The sequence below is a fragment of the Mus musculus genome, chromosome 2, assembly GCF_000001635.26.
Source record: "Mus musculus strain C57BL/6J chromosome 2, GRCm38.p6 C57BL/6J".
Lineage (NCBI taxonomy): Eukaryota > Metazoa > Chordata > Mammalia > Rodentia > Muridae > Mus > Mus musculus.
The window spans coordinates 94,180,916-94,193,127 of NC_000068.7; the positions used below are offsets into that span (position 1 = coordinate 94,180,916).

Below are 12,212 nucleotides of genomic sequence, written 5' to 3' on the forward strand. Positions count from 1 at the left end.
GGAAATGAATTATTTAACTTCATGTCAAGAAAGTTACTATTTTCTACCCATGTTTTTAAATTCTAATTTACTACATGAATTTTAAAGTGTGTTTTTTTTAACTTAAGCTCTTTACTAAATTATTTTCAAAGTATTTACATCTAGCACTATTAATATATTTGAAATTACCAGATATCTATTCATAGCTACCAATTGTAGAGAAACAAAGAAACATTTCTTTTCTCAAATGTGGAGCTGGGTATTTGCCTAAGATATGCATCCCTGCATAGTTAAAGAAGATTCTATGTGTAATTTCTGTGGCCATGTCCTTGTTCTAATTCCAAATAATAGGTAACAGAATTTTAAACTATCTGTTTAGATGTTGAAACTGCATTTTTTATGCTACTTGCTTTTAAACATCTGCTTTCAGTGCATGTAAGTTATATCATCGTGCATATAAACCATGCTAATAAAAGTATTCATAGAAGTAGAATGTGTTGCTGATATTACAATCTGCTCAAGAATGAATCTATCTATCCTTACCCACATCACTGTTGTAACAAACACAATCGCCCAAACCTGAAAAGGGGCCACACACACGAAGTGGAGGTTTTCGGCAGATTAAACCAATTGTTTATGTTTTTCTCCTGACCCTTCAAAACAGTTCCTTCTATTACGTATTTAAGAATCTCACCTGTAATTTAAGCTTACTTACTCAAAGCTTAATTAATTTGAATTTCTCGGCCTGCTTCTCAAGCAAGGACTAACTAGTCTTTCAAATTAACTCGAATAGTATTTTTTATTATTGGACTGCTCAACATTTTTATTTACAATAATTTATCTAAAAAAAAACCCCTTTATTTCTGACTTTGTATCATAAATAAGTAGAACTTTCACTTCAATTTTGCCATGTGTTAAGTACTTTTCAAAGATTATGAGAATTCTGTACTAGTAATTTATAACAAAAACCAAGCAAAATGCTTTCTCTCCCCCCCCCCCACACACACCTCTCTCCCTCTCTTTAACCAACCAACAGATCTTTTTAAATAAAAATTTCTAATTAATTACTTTGATTTAACTTAATACTACTTTCTGTCATTTTTGTTCTCTCTGTTATTTAGGATAAGCAAAGTTGAAGTACTTATTGTTACGCTCTGACTAAAATGCTCCACTGTCAACTAATAAAGAATAGAAAAATATTTTCTTGCCTAAAGAAAAAAGTTTGAATGTTAAAAAAAATCTCAAAGAAAGAAAGAAGAGAAAGAAAGGAGAAAGAGAGAGAGAGAGAGAGAGAAAATCCCACTTTTTTTTTTAGGAGGTATAATGCGTGATATTTTCCCACAAGAAAAGAAAACCCTAAGTAAATGATTATGGCTACTCCTGCCCTGTGATAAATCACAATGGGACAAAGGATATTTGAATTTCTGAGTTTTAATGTTAGACAGCAAAGATTGCAAATAATTTAATCAATGCTGGAAACTTTTTTTTTTTTAATCGTGTTTTAAATTTTGTCAAAAAGGGGCCACAAGTTTGCAGTTTCTCAAGCTGCAGCTCTTCTGTATTTTATTCTGCCATGAACACGTTTGGGATGAAAGGGTCTTATTTAGGACTCCAGTTTTAAAATCCTCTTAAGACATTTTATCATTAACTAACCTTATCTGCCTTCACAAGTTTTCTAATAAATAACAATGTCTGTCTGTTTAAAACATAATATTTATAACTTAAACTTCAAATAAAAGATGAAATTAAAAATAAAAAGCCTCTAAAGCCTAAAGTGTCAAACTTTGAAAAGTTTTCCCAGCTCCACAGCAATTTATCCACAATGAAATCTTCAGAACGCTGTCCTCCCTATGGTTGATAGATTCGTTGCTTATGACTTAATCTGGATTTTAGCAAACACGCAGAGTGCTTCTCCCACCCCTCTCAAACCATAATTTTCTCCCTGATTCAGATTAGTCCCTCACTAACTCACCTGCCTTCTGTGCAAGAAAAAACTTGCTGTTCAGAAAACTTTCACCTTCCTCCCCTGCCTCCTTCATTTCTGGGCTGTGCCTGCTCTTTCCGATTCTAGAGAGGCGGAATGGTCAGTCTCTTGGTGCTTTCCCTCCTCATGATGTTTCCAGGACTTGCTGTCTCACTCTCTCCTCGGTACAACTGCACCACACACCATTCAGCACCTTCCTCTTTCTTTTTACAAATAGAACAACAAAATTTGCTTAACAATTATCTCCCCAAAACTTGATGCCATAGTCTCTTTTGGTTTGGGGGTTTAGATGTAAAATACAGCCTGACTAAGATTCTTTCTCCCTACTCGGAACACATCCAATCTCCAGTCCCTGGCAATTTCTTGTTCACCTTCTCTGCGTTTGAGGGTTGTCATACTGATAAATACATGAGGTTGGAGAGCACAGATGGGTAGGACCTCAGGAAAAAAATGCTAGCCACAGCCTTGACCCTGCCCGCCACTGACGGTATCTTGCTCAGCACTGACATAGATGTTTCAAGAGCCACCTAGAACATGCAAATTCTATATAATATAGATGAACATGAAAAAAAAAATGCTGTTCCTATATGTCACTCTTTGCAACGTTTGATCATCTCAGCTAACTTTCCCAAAAGATGTGTTCTTTATGAAATAATTTTGCACGTGCACAGCAGAGGTCTCTTTCAAGGGTAGATGAGTTGACCACACAGAGACCCAACCAAGAATTCTGGCTGAAGCACTATAACCCTCCAAGCCTCTGCACTCAAAACACACACTTAAGTGCTGCTGCGTCTGCTGCCTGGTGGCATGCTCACGAGAGGCTGAAGGAAAACATTTAACAGCACTGTCTCCATTTATCCTTTTCTGACTTATTCTATCACCCAGCACAACAAGCAGACCCTAGAATAAGAGCAGCCCGGGAAGACACAATCCAAAGATATCTAAGCCAAGGTGGCCTTTATTTCTCAGCTCTGTCCATTTTCTCCATCTATTCTTCCTAGCTTTGTCCTTATACAAGGCTGAGGGGTACAACAATATGGAGAGCTTCCACTATTCCCAAACTTTCACAAAGTGCCAACCATCAACTAGTAAGACATTGGTGCAATAATGTTATTTTTAATTTTAAAAAATGCCAAATTAAAATCCTCTTTAAAAATTTCAGACATAGTAGGTGTGTGTGTGTGTGTATATACACACACACACACACACACACACATATACATATGTGTATATATACACAAAGAATAAGACATAAGTAGGTACAGTGCCACAAAAATCTCTTTGCTTCTTCCTCAGAGTTACCAGCTTCTTCTTCTCTAGGAAAACAGGCAAGCTAGGCAGCTAGACTAGCCATTGGTCCCTATTCAGGAACCCAGTGCTATTGTAACTGGGGGGGGGGGGGGACAGGCACAGTAGGGAGCCTTTCAACCTGCAGACAGACGCCTTCCAACCCAGCCCAGGCCAGCAATTGTAAAAGGAACTCAGCAAAGCAATCCTAACCTTCTGAATAGACCCTGCTCTGTCCTCTGCTCCGGACTCCACGCCACATTAATCTGACTCATTAATTCCTATCGAGACAATCCGAGATTTAAAACAAAGTACTATGCATACACTTAGTTAAGAGCAATTGCTTCAAGAGCCAAGCCGAACCCATCCTAAACAGAAACAGATTAACACACACTACTTACCAGCTCTAGCTCCAGTTGCCAATCTTTATTTGCTTGATCCAGCAGAACTGCCAAATTCTCTTGCAAACTTCCTCTCCATGCAAGTAACGGAGTTCCTAGAAATAACAAGTTTCCCTTATTAACTTTAAAACATAAACTACAAATCCAACCTAAGATTTTAAAGCATAAAATTCCACAATTCCCCCATCTTCCCCCCCCCCCCAAATCTCTCTTTTAATTAATTTGGCAAAATCACCTTCTCTACTTTTCTTAAGTAGACATCACTCTGAAAAGGAAGAATCCCATCCCTGACACACACACACACACACACACACACACACACACACACACACACACACACACACACTTAATCCTCTGTTAGTATACCCCCAGCTTCCCTGGTTCCACTGTACTGCAATCTTAGCCAATTTTCACAAAGTTTCTATCCTCATAGAAATGTAAAATGTAAAATGAGGGGGTTGTACCGGACAAGCTCCAAAGTCCCATTTAGCTCAAACATTCTATAAGTGGCCGTGATGATCCAGAGAAACTGGAGTATCTCCACATAAGCACCCACATTTGGGCAATGTTCTATATGTGTTCCCACTGTCTCTCTTCATTCTGCCTTCCCTCCCCCTCCCAAGCAGTGATGGTTTAGCAAAAGGCTTCACTGAAAATTTACTTTCTGACCAATTCTACAGAGCCCAGTCTTCCCTTATCTGTACACCTATAAGTGTACAGACCCTATAAATGTACAGAGAGAGCACATTAGGTCACTCTTGCTAATTATCCTTTATCAATCAAAATTAACCTTCTAGACATAACCCTGTCCCCCACCCATGATGCTATTTATATAATAATTTCCCCCTTACACATTATTTAACTTTCACAACGTTAAAAAGAAAACATGCAGTTGATGAACATTGCACTTCTGAGAAAATTTTGCTGGATCATAATTTACCATCCATTTTCTCTGCACTGAGGCCTGCTTGGCTTTCTCCCCCCTTCAATCTAATTCATTTCTTCCTCCAAGAAACCATCCAGCATCATTATGAAGATAACTCCATTCTTTCCTTGAAGACCAAAGTGTCTGATGACATGGCAGCACATGTTATTTAACAGGGGTCATTCAGTTTGCCCAGGAAGACAATGACGTTAGTAACTAGTGGCAAACGTAAGGTTGGAACCTGGAAGTAACACAGCTCTTCTATGAACAAGACCATTTATTAACAACACCCCAGTTCTGGAGATGGGCTTGAATCGAGGATACAATGCTCTCTTTCTTTCTCTAGCACCCAGCAGGGCTTTGCCATCAGCAGATCAGCAGTTTGGGAAAAGCAAGATTACCAGATCAACTGAAAACATTTCCCTGTCCAGGACAAGTTTAAAGTCTTTTCAGATGGTGGTTCTCAGTTAGTGAAGCCATTTCTTACCAAATATAAGCTACTTCAAAGTAAGCTCGCTTTATATTTATTAGCTGAAAAGTACACAGGTGTCCAGAAAACCACATCTTCTTCCCTATGGAAAACGGAGCCAGTCTCTGAAGGCTCCCCACCTGCCTCAGGTTTATGCAGACAACCTAACCTTTATCTCAGATCCCAGTCTTACGCACATGAAGTCTATGCTGTACCATTGAGATGCATATCCAGTCCTAATATTTTTAATTTTGTAAGTTTGGGCAGTAACATGTTACAGCAAGGAATCAACAGCATAGAATACAGACTTTGCACCCAAATATTACCCCCAAAATAACTCTTCACGTTTGGAGGTATTTTTCTTTTTGTGTCTTCCTCTCTCTCTCTCTCTCTCTCTCTCTCTCTCTCTCTCTCTCTCTCTCTCTTTCTCTCTCTCTCTCTCTCACACACACACACACACACACACACACACACACACACACACACACATACACACACACACACACTTTCTGATTCAACTCTATGACTTAGAACATAGCTACTATAGTGATAACTATTCAAAACACAGAAAAGGCACTTTAAAAACCACATTATTCTGGAAATTTAAAAGATGTTCCAAGCCAAATCATCTCGGGACTTTCTCTTTTCACAGCTCATGTGACCATGATTGTTCCATGATACCTTGGCCCCTCCCTCGTTCCCTCACCCCTCTTTCCTTCCTTTCTTTATTTCCTTCTTTCTTTCTTTTGAGGCAGGGTCTTGCTCTGTAGCCCAGTCTGGCTTCAAACTCCTGGTGATCCCCCGTCTCAATCCCTGGAGTTCTGTGATAACAGGAGTGTCAACCATAGCTGGGTCGGCTACTCTAACTCCCCTTTAGAGCTCTCAACTGTGAATCTAAGATCCTCAAATAGTCTGGGATCAGGACCCCAAAGTCTTTCAGCCTTTAACTCAGTAAAGATAAATGCTTCTTATTTTTCTGGTTTTGTTTTGCTTCTTTTGCATTTGATTATTATGCTTTTCTTACAAATTTAGTTCTATAATTGAAAAATGAAATAGAAATAAAATGAACAGTCATTTTTAACACAGGATTTCCATTACATACTCACTTATAAGTTACTAGTCTCCTAAGAACTAAAGCCCTTCTCATGAATCCAGAGAAACTTTAAATCTAAGCACTATCTAGTATTTGCACATAACAGATCATCCTTGTAAAATTTTATAGGTATGTGCAGTATTTTTAACACTAAATCGCATATTCCAAGGCTTTTAATTTTTCACTATTTATTACACACATTTTCAAATGAAAAAGGAATGGTATAATACGCACCAAGCATATGTCACCTACTCAATAATTACCGTTTTTTGCATATTTGCCCCATTGGGTTTTTTTTTAAACTAAATTACTCTAAAGGAAATTACAGATATCACATTTTCCTCCCAAATTTTACTTTGCATATGGTACAAAATAAGTATCTTTTTCTACATAACCACAAATCCATCATACTTACTCAATTAACAATCATTCCCTCATCCCAGCACCACATCCTAGTGTTTCTTCTCAGAATGTGAGTTCCACAGTAACGCTTATATGGCTGTTCTGTTGTTAGTGAAGGACCCAGAAACCAGCTCTAAGGTGAGGTTTTAGCTCATTTCACTAGCTATCAGAACCCTCAAGGCTCCGCACTGAGCAGATGCCCTGCCTCCCAGCACATCAGCCAGACACACACTTATCTTGGCTGCCCTTAAACATGGATGAGAAATAGACAAAGGAAACTGCCATCTCAAGTAGATCATTTCCTTAAAAACAACAACAACAACAACAACAGCACTGGTTCACCAAGGAGCAAAGAGCAGAAAAGGGGACCACAGAAACAGTCACTCTAAACAGAGTCACATGAGTTTAAATGGGCTTGTCTCCCTGATATTTCAGTACCAGTCTATGTGATCAAATTACACAACATAAAAAAGATAGTATACAGAATCAAAGTCAATGAATCTCAGATTTGTTTTAAGTTCACATTACCTTTAATCCTTTAAAATATTCCTAAAACATGGTATTCTTGTAATCTACAGTAATGAAATGCCTGAGTTATTTCAAAGTTGAGTAGAGGGTGGGTAGGATTAGAGATTGACCAACTATATAAAGTTTATAGTTTATAAACTCATAGTTATAAAGTTTTTATATAAAGTTTAAATAGTGTTCCAAACAACACACCAACAAACCTAGATTTTTATATACAAAAATAAATATATAGAAATGCTTATGCTGCTATCAATAATTTATCTACAAAAAAAGAATATCTAGAGTCAAATTGAACTACCCTCAAAATGAGACAGGACAGGATAACTAAAATTTATAGGCAGTCTTCAGTATTTTCCTTGAGTCACAAAGAATATTCCAGAAAAAGATTAACAAGTAAGTTCATCATTGGCTAGTTTCCTGAATAATATCTGAGTAAGTTCATCATTGGCTAGTTTCCTGAATAATATCTGAAGGCAGGCAACGACAAATAAGCCAGGAGTGAAAAAGGCCATCGGGGATTCAAGATCCCTGGTGGTCTAAAATCTAAGAGGTCCACCTTGATCATGACATTGGCTGGAGTGTCTCCTGACAGGCAAGTCTGTGGACAGATGGACTCAGTAGCATCATTTATTCATCTAATAAACATCCACTTGTGCTCTCTACATGCAGTAGATATATGGTTCCTGAAATGAGAAGAGTCTTCAGAGAGCATCTAACTCAATCCATGCCTTCTATCAATGAGGACAAGAGAGGTGACTTACTGAAGTCCCATGGATTTTTGGATTCTCTTTTAAAATATTCAACAAAGGCATCAAAGGAGGAAAATACAAAATTATAAACCAGGAACAAGCAAGAATAACTACCCAAATGAAATGTCCAAATAAAAAGAGGCAGAATTGTAGCTTTGTTTTCTGAGGCAGGATCTCATGTAGCCCAGGCTGGCCTCAGACTCCCTATGTAAGCTGAAGATGACCTTGAACTCCTGATCTTTGGGCCTTAACCTCCAAAGTGCTGGGGATACATATTATTATTATTATTATTATTATTATTATATTATATTATATTATATTATATTATATTATATTATATTATATCTGCTTTATGTGATGCTGGGAGTTGAACTCAGAGCTTCAGACAGGCTAGGCAAACACTCTAAAAACTGACCTACACCCTTAACCTTAACCCTTAACCCTTAACCCGAGAGGTATACTTTTGGACAATTTTTCAGACAAAGAGAGTGAATCTGGAAATTTGTCCCTATCACACCAAGCCCATTCCTTAACTCTCTCACACACTGACAGGCTATGACAAGCTGCCTTCCAGTGTCCTGACTAACCCAGCTGTGCTTAGATCACAGGGGTTGGAATGGAGAGAGCAGGGCACTGCCAGGAGGAAATGAAAGTTGGTCAGTACATAGTCCAAACTGAACCAAATAAAACAAAACAAAAACAAACAAACAAACAAACAGACCTTAGTTAACTCTAAACTAAGGCTTTTCTACTGGGATCTGTAACTCATTACAACAGCTGGAGAATATCTTTTGGCTAGAGCTGCTAAAGGTTGAACAGAGAATAAATCAATGAAAGAAATGAAGAGAAGGGAGTGGAGAACCAGATTTTTTTCCTTCTTGTCCTCCTCCTCTTCCTCTTCCTCTTCCTCTTTCTCTTCCTCCTCCTCTTCCTCCTCTCTTTTCCCCTTTCTGTCCTCCTAGCTTCCTCCTCCTCTCTTCCTCCTCCTCCCTCTCTTGCTCTCTCCATTCCAACCCCTGTGATCTAAGCACAGCTGGGTTAGTCAGGACACTGGAAGGCAGCTTGTCATAGCCTGTCAGTGTGTGAGAGAGTTAAGGAATGGGCTTGGTGTGATAGGGACAAATTTCCAGATTCACCCTCCTTATTCAGTTAATCCTGGATTAACTCTGCCAGCCTCTCCTTTTCCTCTTTGGGTTCAAATGAGCTTCCCTGAAGCCCATTAACATTAACAATGCTCAGGATAAATTAGAAGACACCTTTAGGAATTTTGAGGCAAAATGTTTAGAAGACCCTTTGCTAGCTTGGCGCTAATTGTCCTAAGAAGGGGCACCCAAGAGCCCTAACTTCCTACCCAAATTGTATTTGCTCAGAAAACCTTGCAGATTCTTTTTTTTAAATTCTGGCTAAACCGTTACCACCAAATTTCTGACCACACCAAACTTTAAACTCCTTGTGAGTCCAAGTCATATACCCAAGCGACCAACAGCTCCAACTTTGTAAGACAAAGTAACTTTTAAAAGAGAGTGAGATTAAAAAAAAAACAAACCCAAAACAAACAAACAAGAAGTTTAAGGTCATTTGAGCTACACAGCAACTTGGTGGGCTGTCCTGGACTACATGAGATTTCCTCAAAATTAAATAAGACTCCTTTTAAAGCCAAATAAGAAGAGATGACATATATTACGAAGGCAGTGCAATCTCAGCCACCTTAGTCCTTCATGCTTTTCACCCTTTCATGACAGAGTCACACAGACTCTTGGAAGACGACAAACTATAGATACTCAGAAATTGAGGACATTGTTGGTCATTAAGATTAGGGTAACTCTCAGATACCTAAAGGCACTTTATCTTGTCATGCTCTGAAGTCCCTTCCAGGGACAATGTCATTGAGAAGCCAGCCACACAAGAAGCAAATCACAATGAGACAAGTTAACCTGGATCATAGAGAAAGCTTCATTTGCACGGAGTGCGGCACCTTGTCGACGACAGCACCAGACGCTTATCCTAACACCCACCAGCAGCCCAAAAGACAGGCTGTCCAAGCTGCAAGAAGTCCTAAGCACCATGGTATTCAACTTTAACACTTTGTAAATAAGAATGCTGGGGTCCAGAGAAAGGAAGCGATTTGCCTAAGTCGTTAGACGAACAAGCAGAAGATCCAACCTTCCCTTCCCTTGTTTACCTATGGACTGTAATGCTACCTTTCCAAAATGGTTTCGCACGGGTCACTGCACATGCAGGATAACTAACTGGGGGAGAATAGATAGAATACTGATACTGTTTTCTAAATAAATTTAAAAAAATAGTATAGAAAGTTAAACCAAGAGCCATTGCCACATCCAGAGGCAAAGTTGGGTCTCCTGGAGTTGGATGTTCTCCCAGCTGATGTAAAAACAGTACATGTAACTATGACCAAGTTGGGTCGAGGAAAAGACTGCACCAAACAGGAATGGCCAGCTCCATTGACAAACTCAGCTTCTATTTGCACTGTCAATTTTTTTGAGTGATTTTTCTTTAGTATCTCAATAAACAAAAAAGAAAAAAAGAAAAAGAAATTGGAGATCAAAGTAAATATAATCGGTCACTTTGAAAACCATGACTCCAATGATACATTCCCCCTTCCTAACAGTTAAGAAGAATGGAGACCATACTGATTTATAAATTTCTTTCTAGACCAAACATCAAGTTTTTACCATATCTTAGGCATTTTCTATTTGGTCATGGAATGCAGAATGGAAGCTGCAGTCACTAGTAATTCCCTAAATGGGGTGTCAGTTAAAGTGCAGGGAGCCTGATGCTAAGCCAGTATATCTTCAATGTAGTGAGGAGAACTCACCAAGAAGGCTTCATTAATCCTCAAAGGGGTCAACCAATGGTTTAACCACCTCCCATTAGACACTTCTAGGCTAATCCACCATCACCTGTGTTGATTAGAGCCATTCAATACACTTGACTGCTAGAATCAAATACCAAGGGCAAACAAAAACACAATAATAGCTTTTTGAGGATCTATTCCAAGGTAATGAGTCCTCTTGCTGTTGTCATGAAAAACAATACAGGGTGGCCACACCTTGAATACCAAGCCTCCACAGGACCCAATCAGAATCATTTGACACTGACCATTGGAAAACAGTGATAACTATATTAAAAACAAAAACCACAAAAATGCCACATTATATTTTGCCTATGGGACTGGTTTGTTCAATACAAAGGAACCCAACCATTGTAAAGAGTTGGGTATTTTGTTTTTTGTTTATTTGTTTTTTTCTTTCCATATTGTGTAGCTAGAGAGGAATAAGAATGCTTTTCAGAAAGGCCTACCTTGGGTAAGTGAACTTCTACATCTGTCAGCAAGAAGAAGAACAACAAAAAAGTCGTAAAGACAGGAGGGATCATGTTTGGCCACTTAACTGCTTTGTGCTAATGACAAACAAACCTAGAATCTCAGTGACGTTGTGTTTCAACATCACCAATCAGAGCAAGGAACATTTTGAAATTTGTACTTTATCCATCCATTCAATGATGCTTTAGACTGAGCAGTCAAATGACACTGTGAAGTCCACATACTTGACTGGAAATCACTTAGATGAGTTTCACAAATTTGAGAAACACTATCTTTTGGTTTGGTATGGGTTTTTGTTTTTGATTTGTAACCCAGGCTGGTCTCTAACTGATCTTCTTGCCTTGGTCTCTTAAGTGGCTGGATTTCAGGCAGACACCACTATGCTCAGTTAAAAATGATTTCTTTTTTAAATTTAAGCACAACTGACAATAATGTCAATATTTATGGTGGATATTATGATGCTGCACTATTTCTAAGCTTTTAAAGAGAGGCTAGGGATAGCTAGATCAGAAGTATAATGTCACATCACAGTTTATCAACAGAATTATTAGAATAAACATATCAAATCCTAAGTGTAGGAAAGCATGCTGGTTCTAATTTTCTTGGCTGTTTTTATAATGCATGTTTTCAAAAAATGTATATTTATTTTTATTTAAAAAAACTTAGCATACAGAATATGGGTTGTATTATGGGATTTTCATGATATAAACCATGCTTTGTTGATGAGATGATCTAAAAGGCTACCAGAGCCCTAGCCAAAGCTGCACTAGGGTATTTGTAAGGATCCCCAAATCTGTGGTCTTCCTGTCCATTTTTAACATCTATATCTGATCAAAAGCCTTTTAGATTGCTGGTTATTTTCTGTCTGCAAGTTGTGAGCAAAAAACTCATCTGAGTGCCTGGCAAACCTTGAGAGGTAAAGCTGCTGCTGAAAAGCAGCCATCATCAGTGAGAGGAAAGCGTCCAGGAGCAGAGGGGTGAACGTAGGGGCTTAGGGGGGCATTTTATTTTTTTATTTTTTATTTTGTTTTAAGTAATAGCTGGAGAGTAAA

The 12,212-nt window shown here is 38.4% G+C and overlaps 1 long non-coding RNA gene across 7 annotated transcripts in view; it reads right to left on the reverse strand.

The window, feature by feature from the left end:
* Positions 1–12,212, reverse strand: part of Mir670hg — a 104,468-nt gene that overhangs the window by 20,280 nt on the left and 71,976 nt on the right. For all 7 annotated transcript variants that reach the window (XR_003953876.1, XR_001783418.2, XR_003953878.1 and 4 more), the window contains one exon: positions 3,652–3,746. This is a non-coding gene — a long non-coding RNA (MIR670 host gene (non-protein coding)). The remainder of the gene's footprint in view (positions 1–3,651; positions 3,747–12,212) is intronic.